Source organism: Chroicocephalus ridibundus, chromosome 1 (assembly GCF_963924245.1).
Source record: "Chroicocephalus ridibundus chromosome 1, bChrRid1.1, whole genome shotgun sequence".
NCBI classification, from domain to species: Eukaryota; Metazoa; Chordata; class Aves; order Charadriiformes; family Laridae; genus Chroicocephalus; species Chroicocephalus ridibundus.
The window spans coordinates 171,200,480-171,220,251 of NC_086284.1; the positions used below are offsets into that span (position 1 = coordinate 171,200,480).

Genomic DNA, 19,772 nt, shown 5'->3' on the forward strand with positions numbered 1-19,772 from the left:
CTGATTAATTACCTCTGGGAATGGCAAAAGTTAAGAGGAGGGTTTTTGCTTTGTGCCTCATGCATTGCGCAGCAGGTATGTTATTTCTCTGCCTGACAAGTGATGCTGGGAGGATAAATCATTTGTGTAGCACTGTATTGCTACACTTACTGTATCTTTAACTGATTAACTCACCAGGGTGAGCTACCAAAGGTGTGAGGTTGGGCACAGTCACCTTTCCATACAGAGGTAGCTTTTCCAGCTTGAAAGTAGGGGAGGTGATGTGCAGGTTGAGAGTGTTTGTATTGTAATGCGTCCCTGCCACATTGCTGATGTCCTTGCTGTTTCTGTGAATAGACTTCATCACATCCTCTGTCAAAACAAAAAGTGCTCATTTAACAGTTAAAATCAACTGCATTTTATTATCTTGTGTAGTACTATTCTGCTTCCAGCCAGATGCCCTTGGAGGGTATTGCTTTAGGCGCATTTTAACTACAGGCATTTCTCCTCCGCTAGATTCTCAGCAGGCAGGGATTAGGATGCGGTACTTGGCTGAAGCTGTCCTGCTGACAGATCGCAGTGACCTTGCTGTGACTTCTGTTCTGATCTCACTGGCACTGCTGGAATTTGACACACTAGAACATGAGATACTGGCTCCATTATGCCACTAATTGGTATCCAGAGCATTGTGTTCCTGCCTCCTTCACCATCTGATGTAGGTGGCAGATAGTTCTAATTTATCTTTGCTATGTGATTTAGGAGGCTTAAGTCTCTATCATCAGCCAGTTGATGACCTTATCCTTTCATGTGGCTGTCTTTATCATATGCAGGTGTAGAGCTTGACACAGGCTTTTATTGTAAGTGTGGTTGGTCTCCTAACCTTATTGCTGGGTGCTTTTCTGAAATGGAAGGAAATTATTTGCTTACTGTACATGGGTAAAACACAGTAAATATTTTTCTCATGCATCTTTAGAGGAAGATCTTAAAATACTTTCTTCATTTGTCAAATGTACAGTAACATAATATTTTATTTCTGCAAGGTTATTTAATTTTTGGACTGCATAGATTGGCTTTTACTTTTGTCTAGCAGTAGTGTGGAAGGTAGCAGAGTAGGAAAAATTATATCCTTAACCAAAATACTTCAGAGTTTGCTCTGAATGACAGGTTTTGCTTTTATAATGATTTTTTTTTTTTTACCAGTAATCACAATAGTGGACAAAAAGATCAACAAACTGAAACAGAAAACAACTCCACATATGGGATGATGTCTATAGCACTTCCGCCCCCAGACAAAAAATAAAGACAGTAGTTTTCCAAAGTCCAGTTTTGTCAGTCCTACATGTTGTAATTTCGTGCCGTTAATTTAATCATTAGGGAAGTTTATGACCCTGAAGAATATGACTTGCAAATGCCTTGCTATCAAGAGGGAAAAAAAATAACAAATCTGGCCTGGAGGGAGCACAGGGCGTAGTTGTAAGCAGCAAACTACCTGACACAATTAACAGACAAATAAGTTGTGGATTTATTACTGCAGCTCTGACAGCTGAAAGCAATAGTTATTTATTTCTGGCACCAGTTAAACACCGATGCCTAAATCTACAGGGAGACTTCAGCATTGTCAAAGTTGCACTTACCTTGCAGGGTCCCGGCTCCCTGCATGGAATTCACAGCCTGCCTTGGCACCAAGGCAATCCGTGGAAAGGCAGGTGTCTCAAAGTAAGATGCAAAGCAATCTGCAGCTACCTAAAATATCAAACATGAAGTGCTGCATTGCACAGCAGGTTTGAACCCCAGTCCTTTCTCCGGGCTCATCCTAGGCCGTAGGAATGTGCCTAGGCTAAACGAGAATCCATATCCTCTTTTCAGGTACCTAAGTCCGCCCCTTAAAAATGGGGTAGACGACCACTGGTGTGTAGAAGTTAAGAGTATGGATAGGGTGTGGATGGCTGGGGACAACTCACTGCTGGGGAGGTTCTTTCTCATCCTTGATTCGAGGACTGTTCATACCTTTTACGCTAGCCTGCCCACAAGACTCAGTCCTCCATCTGAATAATCCTATGCGGACGCAAGAATTTCCCAATCTCAGAAACTGGCTAAGGGCCACTGATAGGAGAGCTCTCAGGGCAAACCACAGAGCAATTGTCAGCATAGGTATGAATGCAACTCACATCCCTGAATTAGTTTATTATAATTGTGCCATGTTTCTCCTTTCTCTGAACAGGGAATAGTTGGCAAGCTATAGAAGAGAATTTCTGGTAATATTGACAAGGTGAATTAATGACTCATAAACCATACTAATGAGGCTATTCCAGAATGGAGTTCAAGCATGAATGTTCAAAAAGAGTTTAATGAACAGGACATGTTAAGGACCAACCTCTGTCTTTTACACTTTCATCTCACTGATTATTTTTTAATGGCCTACAAAACCTGACAGATCTGAACAAGCAGATACTCTCTATTGGGAAACACTGAAGACTGATTTCCTGATTTTATTGGCTCCCTTTTTGAGTACAGGGGCACACAACAAGGCGGATTTATTTCTTCAATAAAAATGTGGCAGAGAGACACTACTAGCCCAAAAAAAAAAAAAAAAAATAGAAAATCTTCTCTTTTCCTTGACTTTAGTCACATGACGTAAATGGGGTTAGACAGTCGCACAGCGGAGGTTATCGTCTGCAGAGTACAGCAGTTACAGTTCACAATGCTTTTTTCTATGATCATACAGCTGAATTTAAAGCTTTAGGCAACTATGTTGAATGATGATAAACTATTGCCCAGTAGTTTGGTGACTTAAGCATAGACAAACATGCAGTTTGCCTATTTGTTTTTCATAGATCATATTATGGTTGAAGAGTATGTTGGTCACTATGCTGGTTTCCTAGAAGAACAACTAGTTGCTTTATGACTGTTTGTTATAGTTACTTATTGAAACAAACTTACTTAAGTATTTTTGCGGTCTCCTTTTCCATTGTGTCCAAGCTCCACCTAAGTATCTGTTATTTCTCCTCACAATTTCCTTGGCATTTCCCACATCATCATAAGTATTTGTGATATAGAGGAGAGGGAGCTCTTTTATTTTTTGCAAAGGAAGAGTCTTAATCAAGAGGCAGTTGCCAAAATCATTATAAAATGAAGGATTCTTTACCAGGCAACATGTACACAACAGCGTTTAGTAGTTCAGCAAGGTGCCAGATTCAGACCTGTGAAGACATTAGAAGATGGCCTGATTTTTTTCTTAGAGGTTGGTTAGGCTTTTTTTCAAGAGGTTAGACCTCTTAGAGGTTAGGACCTCCGGCTGTTGTTCCATAGTATGAGGCATCTGGTGGCAGTGCCAGATAAAGGGGTTCCCGCTTCTTTCTCCTAGTACCTCCACATACTCTTTCCTTCCCCTGCACTGCAAGGAACTATCCCCTCAATCATCCAATGCACAAGTCATGAACACATCAAGGAACTGATCCACATTAAAAAATAACTTTTGTTTTGTTTTTAACTCAGACTGGCTCCTTCGTGGACTTCATGGCAGGGTCTCAGAAGTGCTGGTGCAGGGGTGGTGTTTCACAATGCAGCTGTGAAGGACCTGCTTGGCCAATTGGGAGGTCAAGGTGGAGCTCCAGGACAGGATGTTTCTGCCAAAAATTTTGTTACTGTGGAACTATGGTCTCAGATTTTCCATCTTCCCTAGAAAGAGCAAAGCCTTTTTCTTGCCTCCTTACTGCCTCCTTGGCCTTACTTAAAAGGTACCTGAGACCTGCACAACTTCTATTTAACCATTTTTTTTCAATATGGCCACTGGGGGAGCATTCTAGGTTCGCTCTGTGGGCAGATTAAAGTTTTTCATTCCACTATTGACCGCTTAGGTGTTGAAAACGCAGATTATTCCCTACTTCCTATCTTCAGTTGTTGCTGAACCAGTCATTTTTATTGAATTGCTTAAGCACAGCATGGGCAAAGGTTGAGGAAGCTATAAAACCCCAGGTAGCTAAAAATTCTCCAATGTAAAGACATGTTTGAGGAGTGATAACCTATCATCAATAGCTTTGCAAGTGGAATGTCAGACTCTGTTAATCATTGTGAGTAGTCTGCTCTGAAGAGTTCAGATATTGTCACCAAGGAGTGGCCCAGTCCACCCCTCATTAGGGTGATGAAACTGCCCTACTTCAGAGGGATGAGGCCAAACCTTCAAGGTACAACCAGTTAGCCTGCATTGTGGGGGTGCGGGCCCTTCCCTGTGCCCTTGGGAGGAGAGCAAACCAAAGGTGATGCTGGCTAGAAAAGCAGAAGTTGCCCCACCAAACTGCAGTTTCCACAGACCCAGTCAGAATCCCATGATCCAGGGGAGAATCCCCTACTTCTGTATGGACTATGAATTCCACAGGCCTTGGTACTATGACTGTTCCTGCCTGACATACCCCGCTCCTTGGTCACCCAGTGGTACAAACCCGAGCCAAATGATGGACGGGCACATCATCACATTTCTGTTGAAGGCATTCTGGTGTGGATATTGTCTTTCTGTGTTTATTCAGGCTTTACAGTGGCCATGCAAAGATGGGCAGTGCTTGATCTGGCATAAAATCTGCCAGTGCAAAATTAATCCATCAAAAATGCTTTATTGCATTTAAACTAGCAGAGTGAATTTATACTGGATGAGTGCCTAATGTCCCATGGCCATGGCACTTCTGGGTCTATTTCCTGTTACCTTAGAGGAGAGTTTACCATACTGTTGAAGATTTGTAGACCAGAAAATCTGGGACTGCATGCATTTAGGGCAAGAAGTACTGAGGATATTTCTCTGATAGGTGGAAAGGAGCTGGTTTTGGAGCTCGTAATAAAGGAGATTAATGAAAATTATGCTGTCAGGAAAGATATAGAGCAAGCTACCTCTGGATTCAAAAAGGCAGCTGTGGGAAGCCCTTTTATTAATGAATGAAAGCAGAAGGTGGGTCTGTCTTCTATTACAGAGTGAAGAGAGTTCTTCCCTGCTGTTGGACAGATACGTCCCAGAGTAATTCCTCTAAGGCATTCTGCTTAAAACACCCTACTTCATTGGTTTTATCAGGTCAGGGGTGATGTAGATGTAGCTCATTACTGTTACTTGAGTAAGGAGGTGTGTACATCTGTGTGTACGAACACAGGCACAGGCAAGACCACGTCATTGTCTGAGAAATTTAATATATAAGTCTAGACAGGCATAATCTATACTTCGAAGGTTCAAACTGGAAGCACTACTAACAAAAAGAGTTTAATTGCTATCCTTGGAGCCTGGTTCTCACCCAGCGCTGCCTGGTATCAACAGCTATCTTCCGTCTTCCATTCCCTGCTCTCTAAAAATAGACGGAGATAGAGGCCATATAAACTGAAGGCATAAAAAGGCTGGATTTTTTTTTTCAGGGGAAAAAGGCAAAGGTGTAGCTTAAAATGGAGACATAGGAGTGGAGAGTTCGGCATGTTACCTTTAGAGGAAAACATTACTAAACATTTACTCAAGGCCTAGAGATTCCTAGATATGTTTATCTAGAAAAGTAAGATAAATTAAAACATAAAGTCAGGAATAACTGTTTGTAAGTAGGCTAAGTATCTCACAGAATGACTCAACCTGCCAGGAAAATGTTGCAATCTCCATTTGAGGCTGGCCTGCCTCTCCCTCCTCGCAGGTGAATGCTCTCGGGAGCAGTGATTTGACCAGCTCCTTTGCTGGGTAAGCAAGGAGCAGCTTGGCTGAGAAAATATTATTTCAAATGCTTTGTTTGTAACCTTGAGATCTCCATGGCAACAGAAGTTACTGAATAGAGTTGGTCATGTCATTTTGACGGAAGTTTTCCACTAGAAAATGCTGTTTTAATGCAAAAGTGTTGGGGAGAATGATTTGATGTTGACGATATTTTGGTATAAAAAAAATTGGGGAAAATCTGAAAAAAGTCTTGGAAGGAAGAGGTTTTTTCTTTTTTTAAGCCTGACGCCTTCCCTCCTGGGACCTTTCATGTCAGGGAACAAGACTACTATCTCTTCCTTTTCTATTTTGGGACTAGTGGTTGAATTCCCAGTTCATCTCCTCTTTTTGACTCTTTATTGTTGATGTCTTTATGAAAAGGCTCTAAACAAAACAGGAGACGAGAGAAGCTGTAAACCCTCAAATATCTAAAGTATTGCTTTTTTTTAAGTTTTGTTTTAGGAAAGAGAAATTCTGAAATAAAAGCAAAATAATACAGTGGAAGAGTGTACTGTAATTACTTGCCCATTCTGTTTTGAATAGTTGATTTTATACCATATGATTTAAAATCTCAGATTAAAACTCGGGTGTTTTGTCTTCTTTGCTCTTCATGAGTTATCTTCATCCCTTGTCTCCCTTCCTAGACCTGAACTGCTGGATGCAGTGACAGCCAGAGACATGTCATTGCGTATCATATCCTCTCACTAACATTATTTTCACTGAGGAAAAGTCTTGGGACCTGTAAGTACCAACCTAGTGATTTGTCTCTTTTCCCAGGGATGGTTCCATATAAAACCAGTGCAGAAAATGGTACGGGTAATAAATGTTTTGTTAGAGGTAGTTTTCATAGTTCCGCTTCATGACGCCTTCCTTGCCCGTTCAGTATTAAGAATATGGATAAAAATTAAAGCATTTATTCTTTGCAGTCAGAAAAGATGGGGAAATACACACCTGTCTTCCTCAGTGTCTTCAGCAAGAATGTTACATTTAAGAGCTTCCCATGGGGTTTTTGGAAATGGATTCGGCCACGCTTGCCAGATCTATTTGAGGATTGTCTTTTTCAGGGTTTTACAGGTGAACGTGGGACTATAGCTGCCCCATGCAGGGCCAAGTGATGCCGGCACTCCTGGGCTAGTGCTGGATGAGTTCGCTCTGGGCTCACAAGTCCGATGAGGTGACACAGGGACAGACTGCTGTTGGAAACATGGCAGGTCTTCCTCCACAGCAGCGAACTGTTCTACAAACATGTACTGGTTCAGTCGTCTGTAGCAAGTGTCCCCAGACTGGAAGCTCGGAGCAGTACTGCAGCTACGCCAAAGTGGCACACACAACAAAATCCAACCTGCTGTCATTATCCTGGAGATGACGGGAAGCAGATATTTTGGCAGCTGTCAGACACCCAGATGCCTCCTCCTGCACCTGCCCATTGGCCAGCACAGAGTCAGGAACCGCTGCTGCTGCTGCCAAGGAAGAACACAACTCCCTGTCCAGGAGCCAGCCACCACCAGGAATCTATGCACGTTTGCATGGTGTGGACTTGTCTTGTGTAAATTTGCTATGCAGGAATGTGCCAAGTCCCTGGAGGTGATCATACCATGTAAAAAATACTGGGAATGGTAGCAGGATTTGTCAAATAATGCTGGAGAAAGTGTTAAGTTTCTGACTGGAATCGCTAAGATGAACAAAAGTATGAAGGTGAGCAGAGAGAGAAATAGCTCAAGGTCATACAGCATGTTAGTAGCAGAGCTGGGTTTAGCATCCAGCATCCTAATTATCAGGCCATTTTCCTATCACCTAATCCGTAGGCTCATGCTTTAGGTTCAGCGGGCTTACGTCTGCTTTGGATACATTTTTCCTGGAAAACATCGTCTCTACTTACCTCAAACTACATCACGCCCCAGGGTTTGCGTTTGCTGGGGCTGCTCAGCATCTTGACTCTGGTGTTAAAACTGGCAAAGGGGCAGGTGATATCCCCTTTGTCAAGGCTGACTTGTGGAAAAAGGCACAAAGCCAACAGTAAATGCCAGCTCTGATAGGAGGCTGACGTAAAAGAGGATGAGGAACCATATAGGACTGCTGCTCTGGTTGTATAACCCGGAATATTTTTTCTAAACGCTCAAACTGACGTGCATTGTGTTTTGGCATGTGTTTGTCAGTGCCCTTGTTTTCTATCCTTGCTGAAGACTCATTGACAGATGGCACTCAAGAAAGTGCTTTTTATAGGTGCCAGTGTCCAACTCAGATACAGTTTCTGAAAGCAAAAGGTGTTTGGGGGCGGAGGGATCTGATGCACTGCCAAAGCATTTTGTAAAAGGTGCTTTAGTGGTACTTCATGCGCTTCAAAAAGGGGAGGTATGTGGGAGAATGAGGAACATCGACTCTCATGGATGTTGAGTCACCAGATTATTCTCGTAGAAGGTGAACAGCATTTATGAAATGGAAGAACAAGAAAACAGGAATTTAAAGAGCATATATCCTGTGTCCAGGGGAGGCAGGATTTGGTCAGTGCCTGTCTAACTTGGTATTCTGGAGAATGATTTCTTGTCACAACTTGACCTAGTTCTTACCTGGAGACTGTGTTATAACTGAACCCAAATGCAGGCTATCTATCTAGTGCTTCATAGCACCTTTCTCCTTTGTGGGACAGGGACCTTGGGGCTGACAGTCACCCCAGTGCAGGCTGTGCTCTAACCGATGGGATGCTCTCCCTTGGGGGCCAAACATGGTGGGTAGAGCCGGGTGCTGGTAACAGGCTCCATTGACAGCCCCAGGCTGGGGGAGTGATGATGCAGGTCCAGGATCCATTCAGGGTGTTCATCTGGGAACAAAAGGAGATGGGGCCAGAGACAGGGTTGGAGACAAGGCTGCAATGTGGATCTGAAGGCCGTGCAGGAGGTGGGGCTAGAGGCTGGCACTCCTGTGGCATTGCTAGTGCAGGGACTGATGGCTCTGGACTGAACTGAAATGGGGTCCTGGGCCATGGGCAGGGTGGCAGGAGAGGCCCCAGATGAGGTTCACCAACACCAGTAAAGCTTCTTGGTGAACTTAGGACTCTGACAAGTGTGATTTTGCTACAGGATGACTCCCTGTGCAGTGGCTGTCCAGTTTCACCAGAAGGAGGAAATAGAGGTGGTTTCAGCTGCAGGACATCCAAAGTGTACTTTGTCTCTACTTAATGGCTTTGCAGTTAGGTAGACTAAAGTAAACAATGCATTCCTTATTCCTCTGTCATTAAACACTTTATTAAGTAGAAGTGTCTGGATCTCAGCTACTGTTTCTAGCTCTGGGGCTGAAGGATTTGCAGGCTCTGACTCCTTCCCACATTTCTGAGAGCCAGGACACGGCAGTCTAGCCATCTCCAATTCCCAGTCGTCTTGTTGGCGCATGTTCTGGATAGTGGGGTTTCAGGTTTCCAGTTGAGGTGTTTGGGGACAAGGTGGCAGGCAGGCTGAAAAACAAGCATAGTCAAGGGATTTATTAACCACAAGCACTTTGCTCTTTCTGTGTACTAGGGAGCTATGTGTATCCCTGAAACAACACAGGTCCATAAAGTACCTTTTGTGTAAGTCTGTGGCAGAGACAAATATAGAATCCGTTTATTCTTGGAAGTGTTCAGCTGTGGAATGATCCTTTCTCTTCTGGGAGATATAAATCTACTTTACCACACACTTTACAACTTCTGCAGCAAAAGAAGCAAGGCTGAAGAGCCAACAGTCTTCTCTGGAAGGCATCTCTGAGTAGGATCTTGTGTGCACTGAATGAGGTACAAGGTCTTTGCAAACCAATGGTATGTATTCCTGCAGTGAAAGATTATATTGTAAAGCAAATATATTGTAGAGCAAGTATATTGTAGTGCAAGGAGATGAACACAAGGCAATGCAAGAAACTGTGCCATTTCCTAATTCTTTTCTGCAGCCTCAGGTTTCTTTTTTTTTTTTTTTTCTGTGACAGGTTTGTTTTGTGCCACTTCACAGGGCTTAAAAGGCAAATAGAAAATGTTTCACAGTATGAGGCCTAATTTATTAGATTTTTAAACACTAAGAAGCGCCTTCACCAACATGGCAATGATATTGATGCTCTGTGTAAGCCACTTGAAGCCCCAAGATTAACTGGGGTGTTCCCATCCTTCCTGTGTGCCCTCACCAGAGTGGAGGGGGTGAGTTTGCCCATGTCATGTTTGCTACAGCAGGAGAATGGTCAGATGCCTTCTCTGAAGGGGACCACGTCCTAGTGGGCTTCGATCCTTCTGCCTTGTGTAGACAGCTTTTTCCTGTTCACCCTAACCCTTTTTTCTTAGTTCCGAAATTCAATCCTTAAGATTCCTGTCCCAGGCTACCCTCCTCCCCATTTCCTCTCCTCTCACCTGAGGACATGAGAAAAAGGTCTTCTCTTGCACCAGGCTATTCCCTGCTAAGTTTCAAACTTGTGTCCCCAAATATGGAAATATAAAGGTTTCTAAAGAAAAGGTTTACCTGCATTTTTTAACATGAGTGAAACCTGAGCAAAGCTGGCTTTTATTTGGATTCATTCTTACACATTATTGCACCATTTTGACTGATACTTTCTCAAAGCAGATGTCCAGCTGGAAAATTTAAGCTATGGGGATGGAGATCTGGCAAAGTATTCAGAACTAAAAAACCACTATGGAATGGGAATTGTCAGACAATGCTAATTATAGGTGTGGCAAGCAGCTGTAACAACCAACAGGGCAATTTCTGCTGTCTCTCTCTGTTTTGCAGTTTAATGCTCTTACACTCCGTTGCCTAATTTTAGAGCAAATGCACACTAGCAATTCACAACCAGGTAATGCTTGTAACCATCTGGAACAGAGATTATCCTAAAATGGGAAGTAGAGGAAACACTTTTCTATGTGGTTGTGACGCTGTCTGTTCCTGACCTCTCTAATGACTGGAATTTAGGGAAAGCAATCATTAGAGGGAGGAGAGGAAGGAAGCCCAGGGGGAGAAGGTGGAGCAGGACAGAATGCCAGAGCGTCAGAGCCAGCAGAGTCGGTAGGTGTACAGACAAAAGTAGAACCAAAGATTTGCATGGAGTGAGGAGCAGAGTCAGGGTGTGGATAACACCAGTATCATGGAGTGTAAGGAGCATTAGGAAGGGAGGAGAATGCAAAGGATTGCTTTGAAGAAGCAAGAATGACAAGAATGGGTAAGGGAGAATAAATAAGAACTGATTTGAGACTAATAAAAACCACCAACAAGCATGCATGTTCACAGAATCTGTTGTCCACCCCTGAAGAAAGATCAGCTGCAACTTTTGAATTATAATAAATATTTTCTCTGAATAAAGGGCAGGTGGAGAAAGTCTTTCCACAAAGTATTGGACTGAAATCTATGCTTTTCATATGAAAAGAAGAAAAATAATTTGCATTTTTGTAGATTTTTTTTTGGTCCAGTAGTACATGAATCCTGCCCAGTGCTTTTACACAGCCCATCTTACCTGCTTCTACTTTCTGCACATGAAATCCTTGAGGAGGTTCTGTAGAGTTTGTCGTAAAAAGAGTCTTCAGAGCTCAAAGATGCTTTGTGTAGCAGCTCATAAATGTGGCAACAGGTAGTAATTTAATATAACTTCATTGTTTTTAGTGTAGCCCCATAATCAGAGCAGTATTATCACACTGACCAGCATGAGTGATAAAGGCAGGCATAGTTTTGTGTCAAATGTCATTAACAGTTGTTCATTCACTTTAATGTCAACCCACTTACAGATACCATAAAAACAGGTTTCATTACATCTGGATGGAGTAAATAGCACGATAGAAATTTGTGTGGATATGTTGTGTGACAGTCACTCTCAAAACACTACCATAGTTCATCACAGTAGTAAGGTAAAGCAATAGCATGGTTTGTAGTGGTTTGAGGAGAGGAGAGCAGAGCACAGAGGAAGGGGAAAGGGAGGGGGAAAGGAAAAGGAAGGGATATATTGTAATGATAGTTACATTCCCTTCAGAAGCTCCATTGAATTTTGTAGATAATGTTTCACCTGGCAAAAAATCACCAAATCTCTCTTGAATATAAAAACCATAGAAGTTCCTTTCAAAATGTTCATATTCACAGCAGAACTAGAAAAGAAGTTAGGGAAGACTGTGTGGGAACCCACCCAGGGTAACGGGCACTGGTGGCCTTTGACAGTCTTTAGCTGCCTCAATAATGATGAGATTATGCCTATAACTAGAGAAAACACACAGTTTAGAACAGAAGTTTGTATCTCTCACTTCATTAGAAAAAGATAAATTTAATTGTGGTGGAGAACTATGCATTATAACACTGGTTTTGAAATATGTCAAAAAGGAATGTCTTGCAAATCTGAAAGAGTTCTGAACAGTGAAAATCTTGGAGATGACCAATACATTATGGGCTTGGCTGCAGTGTTTCAAGAGCCTTATGCTGGCTGGGGTCTAATTCTCCTGCTCTGAAGTTAAACTGTGTTTAATACCCTACTTGCTCACAGCATTGTTTTTCAGTCCCAGGAAAATCATTTAAATGAACTTTTATGATTCTGGAAAAAAAAATAAAATCTGCTATTTAGATTGGCTGAGCAAATGGAGATATTTTTGAACTGGCTTCAGTAACTTTCTGTAAGATAACAGTTGGCTTTCAACAGATAAAGCTGAGTAATTAGTCACTCATGACTGAAATCAGAACTATATAGCTGAAACCTGTTGTTTAATTAACATTCTCCCACATTTGGAACTATCATAAGACAGTAAATAGTTCTGAGTCTTCCTGAAAAAATAATGGCTGAATACCTATAAAATCTATTATGTAATTACAGAAGTGCTGCTGGCATTACATTAGCAAATTTGGAGAGCTGGCTTTGCCAGTCCTTTCTGGATTTTCTTGGGAACTTTTCATGTCGGGCATCTCAGGCATCTCCAGCTGTAAACTTTACTGATGATTTTGCTCCCACAGTATGTAGCTTTCATCTCAGTGGATTCACTGAAATGAATTAAGTGCCATTTTGAAGAGACAGGCCTTCTGTTCCTAAAATACTTGATTTTTGCAGAGTTTTGGACAGATTGTCTACTATGTTTAGGGAGTTCTGACCTTTTTTTCCCCACTTACTTATATCAGACTCTTATGTAAGGAGCTTGCATCGCTTCCTTCACAGTTTAAAATGCATCATGTAAGGCATTTCTCTGAAAGCAAAGCCAATGCCTTTTCTGTGGAGTGTGCTCCTGATTTAACGAAGAACAAAGTGTGCGTGGTGGCACACTTGCCACTTCGTCTTTCATGTCTTGAAATAAGGAGAGTATCTTTGGTTGTGAACTAACCAATTTTACGAATTAGCTAGAATGGCATTTCATAAATGCTTATGAAAACTTCATTTAGGATCATGCAGTTCTGAATAATATGTTGCTATGATAAGTCTAGATGATTTCCAAAATCAACGGATCTGTGTTGCTCATGGTTCCTCTTAGTGCAGTCTTGTTGCTGCTCCAAACACTAAAGCTGTTGTCTCAGAGCCACCGTCATACCTTTGTTTCTGATAGTTGCTCAGATGTGTGTTGCAGGCATAGAAGTTGTGATTTCTGTTACCTCATTTCAGGTAATTGGATATGTGAGTTTGCTTTGGTCTCTTTTTTTTTAGTAATTTTGAAATTCAGAATTGTTTAATTGCTTGCAAATCAAATAAAAACCCACTCTGTTTTAGATACTTAAAATTAAGCATCCAAATATAGACTGGGCTTCCTGGGCTTTCATTGCAGTCAGAAGAGAGAGTGTTTGTCCTCCAGGGAGCAATGGATCTGACAGCAGTCACAAGCTGGAGCAACATGTCTTGTCTGGAAGAGGTATTCAGTATATTCACTGAATATACATAGAGTCGGGAATGGCCACCCTACGCTTTGGCATCTGAGTTTTAAACTCCTAGATTAGAAGAAATTAATTCTATCCATTCTATCCTTCCTGTCACAAATATGTTTCTGTGATTTTTTTTTTGTTTTTGTGGTGATGTGAATATCTCAATGCTTCTTATATTTGTTATTTTTCAGTGACAAAAATATATATTGCTTGGAAGTTCCAATTCTTGGTTATATTCAATACCTATATGTCAACTGTGTATCTGTATAACTGGAATATTCCATCATGCTCTTCAGACTAATCAAAACATGAAAAATCGTTCAAGTAGGATGAAAAGAAAGAGAGATAGTTTTTCACAAAGTTATGTGCTAAGAAAATATTAAGTTATGGTGGATAAAGCATCTCAGAAATGTGAATAAAGTGAGGTATTTGGTTTCTGGAGCAGGCAATGGAACAGAGAGTACAGTATGACAAACAGCAGAAGTTGATCTATTTGCTGATGGGAATGGAGAATTTTATTTCTTTAGTCAGCTGTTTGTTAATTGGTTTTAACACTTTAAAAGTGCAACTTCTGGCTGTGTCTTGATGTGTGCTTAACTTTGAATGGCATAGGATTAGAGAGCTGAAACACCTGTAGGTCTCTGAGGCAAACATCTAGCTCACACGCTGGTCGTTGCAGCCTTTGTGGAGCAGTCTAGAATTGGCAGGGTGAAGAGAGAACAACTCATACCAGAATTCTTATCACACTGGAAACCGTCTGCTTTTCTATTTAGTAACTGCAGACCATCAGTTCCTCTTTCCTCCAGGTCCCTGACAAATGAAATAAAAATCAAGGAGTAGCTGGAGGCCCACTGGCCTTGAGAAAGCTGAAAGTGCAAAAGGGCTGTTGAATCTCTGGTCAGTTTGTGCTCTTGTGGACATCGCTCACTGAGCTGGAATAATGGAAAAAGAGAAATGCTAGCAGGGAATGTGCCTAAGAGGAGCAGCTGGATCTGGATCTGCCCCAGATGGCAAGGTTCAGAGATGGTAATACTAGGGCAGGAATGGGAATGAGAAGCCTGTGTGAGAGAGGGAGGAACAAAGGACTCCTGGTGGAAAAAAAAAACAGTAGGAGACAACAAGAGGACTTCACACAGGAACACAGGTACCTCTTCACAAAATAAGGAGCCCCTTCACAGCGAGGGAAGAAAGGAGGTAGACCTTCCTGCAGAGGAATTCCTCAGCTTAGAGGCAGTTAACATTACTTGATCGTTCTTCATGGGGAAAGAGAAGGAGTTGAAACTGCTGAGACCTGAAAAAACGGGTATGTATAGACTGTGGCCAGAGGGGTGATGATGAGTCAGGTAGCCGTACCTGGGGGAGCTGCGCTCCAGCCACCTTATATGCAGTCACAGCAATGCAGCGATGGTAGGGGCTTCACTCCATGAACATGATGAGCTGGGCTGTAGCAATATCTTAGGAAGCCTCTGCCATAAGACTCTCACCATTGCTGGAGGGATGACGTTGACCACATCCTATCGCTGCAGTGGAGACATAAGTAAATTCCTACGCCAGCCCAGATATAACCACCAGCCCAGCTATAACAGGTAAACGGTGGACTATAACTATTGGCTTACTGCTTTTGAACCACATCACCCTTTCCTCTGAGCTAGTAAGTAAGTCTGTCTACACCCCCTGTCTTTACTTCCATAAAAAGAGAAAAGGCACTGTGATAAGATGAAGTGCTTGTAGAAAAGACTGAAGGATCCCAACAAAAAAATGTAGAAATATGGAGAAAGTGAGGAAAAGGATCTGGATCTAGGGAGTTGTCACAGTGAAAGATTGTGGTTTGATTTGGTTTTTTTTGTCTTCATTTTTTGTTACATGCAGGAGAAAATTTAACATGTGCAAGCTATCTGTGTTAGTGTAGGTCATGTAAATTCTTTCTTTCAAATAATAAATTATTCAAGATTGGGATTTGGAATGTCCTGGGTATGGTATTTGCCTCTTTCTCCAATGGCAGAAGCCAGCTACAGGCACTTCAAAATACCACAGAATTTTTTTGCACTGGACATTTTTTTCAGAACAGTCTACTTCTAACCAGCCCAGATCCCAGTGGGATGCAGTTATACTTAAATGGGAATGCTTATACTGACATACCTTATTCTGGTTTGAGAAGAAAAGTAAACTCTCCCTGTATAAAGCCCTATGATGCTATACATGGGGTCCATCTTCCCAAATTTAGGCACATATAAATTTTTCAAGCGTCCTGGGCTTCCTTTTAGTCAATGTGAGAAATAATACCTTCAGTATACATAAGTGAAATAGCTAAGACAAATCAGAGAAATCACCCTGGAAGTGTCAGTCCCTCTCCATTGACTGTATAGGGTGCTTAACACAAATCAGATTTAGACGTACAACTTTCAAATGTCTACATTGGAATGAGATAAATCTGACCATATACATCTGCACTGGAACTTGAATCATTGCAGCCACACCAGTGCAAAATCATGAATTCAAACAGCAGAGTTGTATGGGCATGACTTTTCTCCCCCTAATGTAAACCAAAGCTTACACTTAAGGCACATGACAGAGCTTTTGTACACTGTAGGTAGGGGCTTTGCTGCACTGTAGGAACAGCAGGCTGACTACTTACGTAGGTGGGTTTGCTAACTGTGTGGTAGAAATATTACTGTGATAACTATCTGGTCGCTTTTTAGTGCACATCCAAAATATAACAGCTGATAACGTGTTTTGAGCTAGTGGTATAGAATTAGAAGCTGCCGAGATAATTCTGCTGATAGTTGAGCTTGCCAAACACATACCTCTATAAAAGCAGCAGTGCGTTTCGTCCCAGTGTAAGTACAGTTGATTCTTGACTTGAGTGATAATAGCTCTGATTTTTATGGAATGCAGAACAGTGAATTTAGACAAAACTCATGGACTTTCCAAGAGAACCTCTCTTCACCTTCACCACCCCAAATAGCGAAGAGATGGTTTACAGGAACAGTGTTGATCATGGATTAACTTTCTGTGGCTTTGGAAAAAGCTTAGGCTTTGTTTTGGGGAGGTATGTCCATTCCTTGTGTTTGGGAGGGGCTTTCGTATAGAAAGCTGTTTGTAGTGCACTCAGGCTTTGGAGGTGGCCGTCACTTGGTGGAGAAAGAACAGTGTGTATCTCATGGATTTTGTCCACAGTGCAGGCAGTGCAGAGGACATTGGAGAGCTGTGTGTTGAGGCAGGTATATACAGCAGCGTTCACATATGGCACAAGGTGCTCGCTGTGAGGAAGAGTCTTTCACGCTGCATCGAGAATGTACTGTACCGTTCTGAACTGGTGTCTGGGCAGGGACCCCATTGTGCCTGTACTTTATAAAGATGATCTAAGTGAATGGGCCCTTCACCTTTGATGGTAATAATTAGGAATACTGTTTGAGATACATCTTTAAATATGTTCTCAGAATTATTTCTTTATCAGTAATCTAAAATTATAAAATGAGCTCTACAACTTGGTGAAAACCAAAATGCAATTTTAATCCTGAAGTGAATGACATCATCCCAAAATCATCAATGTGAACATCCTTGTAGCTGTGTATCAACCCTTTAGATCTTACTACCCTTAGTCCAGTTTATAAATGGTTACTTGCATGGCTCAATATGAACCTTATTTGCATCTGCAGTCAGTTACTAAGGTTGGGTTATAGGGGCTTGAAAAGATGCCCCCGAGCTAGAAAAGTTCAGAAGAGCTTTACTAAGTGTTGGTTCTTGTCCAGGTGTGCAAACTTAGCCCACTGCAGTTGTAAGGCGGTGTGGGTTAGCTAAGCGTCCATGAAAGATTTAAGTGAGCCATGTTAGCTCATGTTTGGGGTAGTCCAAGAGTAAGCCCATGGATAGCTGGTATGGTTAATCTGACAGGCTGTAACTTGTTAAGGTGCCATAATTTGTTCATATGACTGAGACCAAAATGTTTGGCCTGACATAGACCTAGGTTGAGACCCGGTAGGCTTTAAGATAGGGTCGGCATACTCTTGCTTGGAATGGCAGAGAAGATCCCTTCCCATGTGCATGTGCGGCTTTTCTGGCCCTCTTCATTTCTGGATGTGTGTACGTGGTCATCACTCACTGCCCTGTGCACGTCCATGCGATTGCATCCTAAGGGAGCTCTGCTCTCAGCCTGGACAACACGGAGAGTTTCCCAGGGAGCACTTGTACAAAACAGGTAGGCAGGAGGGAGTCCTGGCTGTGGCTGAGGTGGCAGAAAGTTGGCAGGTGGACAAAAAATTAATTATGTTGATGGCTGTAACTTTGTAGAGTGATTATTCCTTTAAAGACATGCAATAGCATGGATAAGCACCACTATGAAGGATGAATCTTATTATTTAATTTCTTTTAAGGTTTCTTGAAAGGTCTAAATGGGAGCACCTACTAGACCACATTGTGATGCATCCCACTCTGTCTGCCTACATTTTCTTCTTATAGAAAATAGAGTTTATGGAAGAAAATGTATGAGAAAGCAGTCTATACACTTTTCTTTTCTTGCAAGCTGGATGCCAACAAGTGGCCCTGAGTCTTGATACGCCCCAGGTCAAGACAAGACATGCCAGGTGTGCATACGCCTGAGATTTGCAAAACACTGCTAGTTCCCACAGTAAAGACACAGCTTGCGAGAATTCTCTGATCAGATTGCTGAGGTAGCACAAGGGCCAGAGGCAGCATATTTATCTGGACTGAATAGGAACAATCAAGGGCTGGGGAAATAAAAATTGTTTTATGGTGAGTGTATTGTAATAGCAGAAACTCCTTCAGTTCCTTCCTTTTATCCACTTGGATCAAGCTGTCTGGAAGTGTTTCATGTCTCTTGTTGCATCACATGAGAAAAAAGATGAAAAGAAGAGAAGAATGCTGTGCTTAACTCTTGCTCACCAGGTTTATGTTGAACTCACTGGGATCTGAAGCAGAACGCATTTTTTAAAGTATGCAGACCCTGAAATATAGTGGAAGCTATGCTTCTTAATTCTCAGCAAAGGATGGGCTTGTTTATGCCTTTTTCCAAGGTGCTGTGCAAATATACAAGTTTACTGACAATGATCATGGTTAGGTTTTTAATGAATGCTTAGTTCTTACTTGCCAAGAACAAAAAGACTTAAATATGTTTACAGATCAGGCTGCTGGTGACCTCTACTTTCCATTTTGTAATGTTTAGCATGCAGTTCCAATGGTTTGAATTTTTGCTTAGCAAGTTGAGAGCTGCACCATAACTTTTTTTAAAATAGTCTTCATAGCTTAAATGTTAATTGGAGTTTCTGTTGAGGAGGTTGAGATTTAAATGCTGCTGATATAGCTTTATGTGGAGTGAACTAAGAATTAGGACAATATGAAATATGTCCTGATGTTGCATGAAAATGAAAATATGGAGTGCTACCAAACCTAGGCTTGTGTGGGGCACCACACAAGTGTATTGTGTAATATCCATGAAGTAAGATTGTTACCTTGCAAGGCAGAAGACAATTGAATAAACCCCACATCAACCCACATTAGCTATGTCCTGTTAGGAAACACTGGATATTGTTTTCTGTAGCCACACTTTATGAAGTGCATGTTATGATAATTGTCAAGCGCTGTGATACTTCTTCTTATTTGGTAAATCTTGTACAAGTGGATGAGATATTATTTTTCCATGGATATGTTTATATGAATTGCAGCCAGTGCCTCTACCTAGAAAACTATGTCAATGTAATGCAATGTTATGTAAGCTCTGTTTTGATTCTTATATGCTGCACATCACAGGTTTGAATGTCTTCCAGAAGCCCATTAAGTGACAGGATTGTTATCTGCTACATATGGTTTTCTCTGTCTCATTCTTCCCAAAGGTGACTTTTCTGCTCTTTTTATTTTCTGTATCTTTTAAAATAGTTATTACATTATCTGTACATGGTTGTGTATGTATTTATGTGACTCACATTCAGAGTAGAAGATAGTGACCTTCGTGCTGGGGATAATTCCAGTGGGAACTCATCCAAAAGTCTGAGACGGGCCTGAGAAAGCTCTGTTTTCTGCAGAGCTTTTCTTTGGAGATGGATAATCCCACTGCACCTGCACGATGTCTATTTTTCCTCATCTTGTCTCTCTCTGTAGGTGACCTTTCACAGAAACATCCAGGGTCCCAAACTTCTGAATCCCTTAAGAATAAGAAGGGAACACTGAAAGTAACACTGCAGATCAAGTACAGGTCTTAGACCTGCACCCATTCAGGGGTGGTTCTCAGAGCAGCTGTATCTCGTCCTTGC

At 41.8% G+C, this 19,772-nt stretch overlaps 1 long non-coding RNA gene across 1 annotated transcript in view; it reads left to right on the forward strand.

The window, feature by feature from the left end:
• The window catches only part of LOC134510649 (uncharacterized), a 108,253-nt gene extending 88,960 nt beyond the window's left edge, over nt 1-19,293 (forward strand). The window contains exon 3 of the long non-coding RNA XR_010069683.1: nt 19,273-19,293. This is a non-coding gene — a long non-coding RNA (uncharacterized LOC134510649). The remainder of the gene's footprint in view (nt 1-19,272) is intronic.
• The last annotated feature ends 479 nt before the right edge of the window (nt 19,294-19,772 follow it).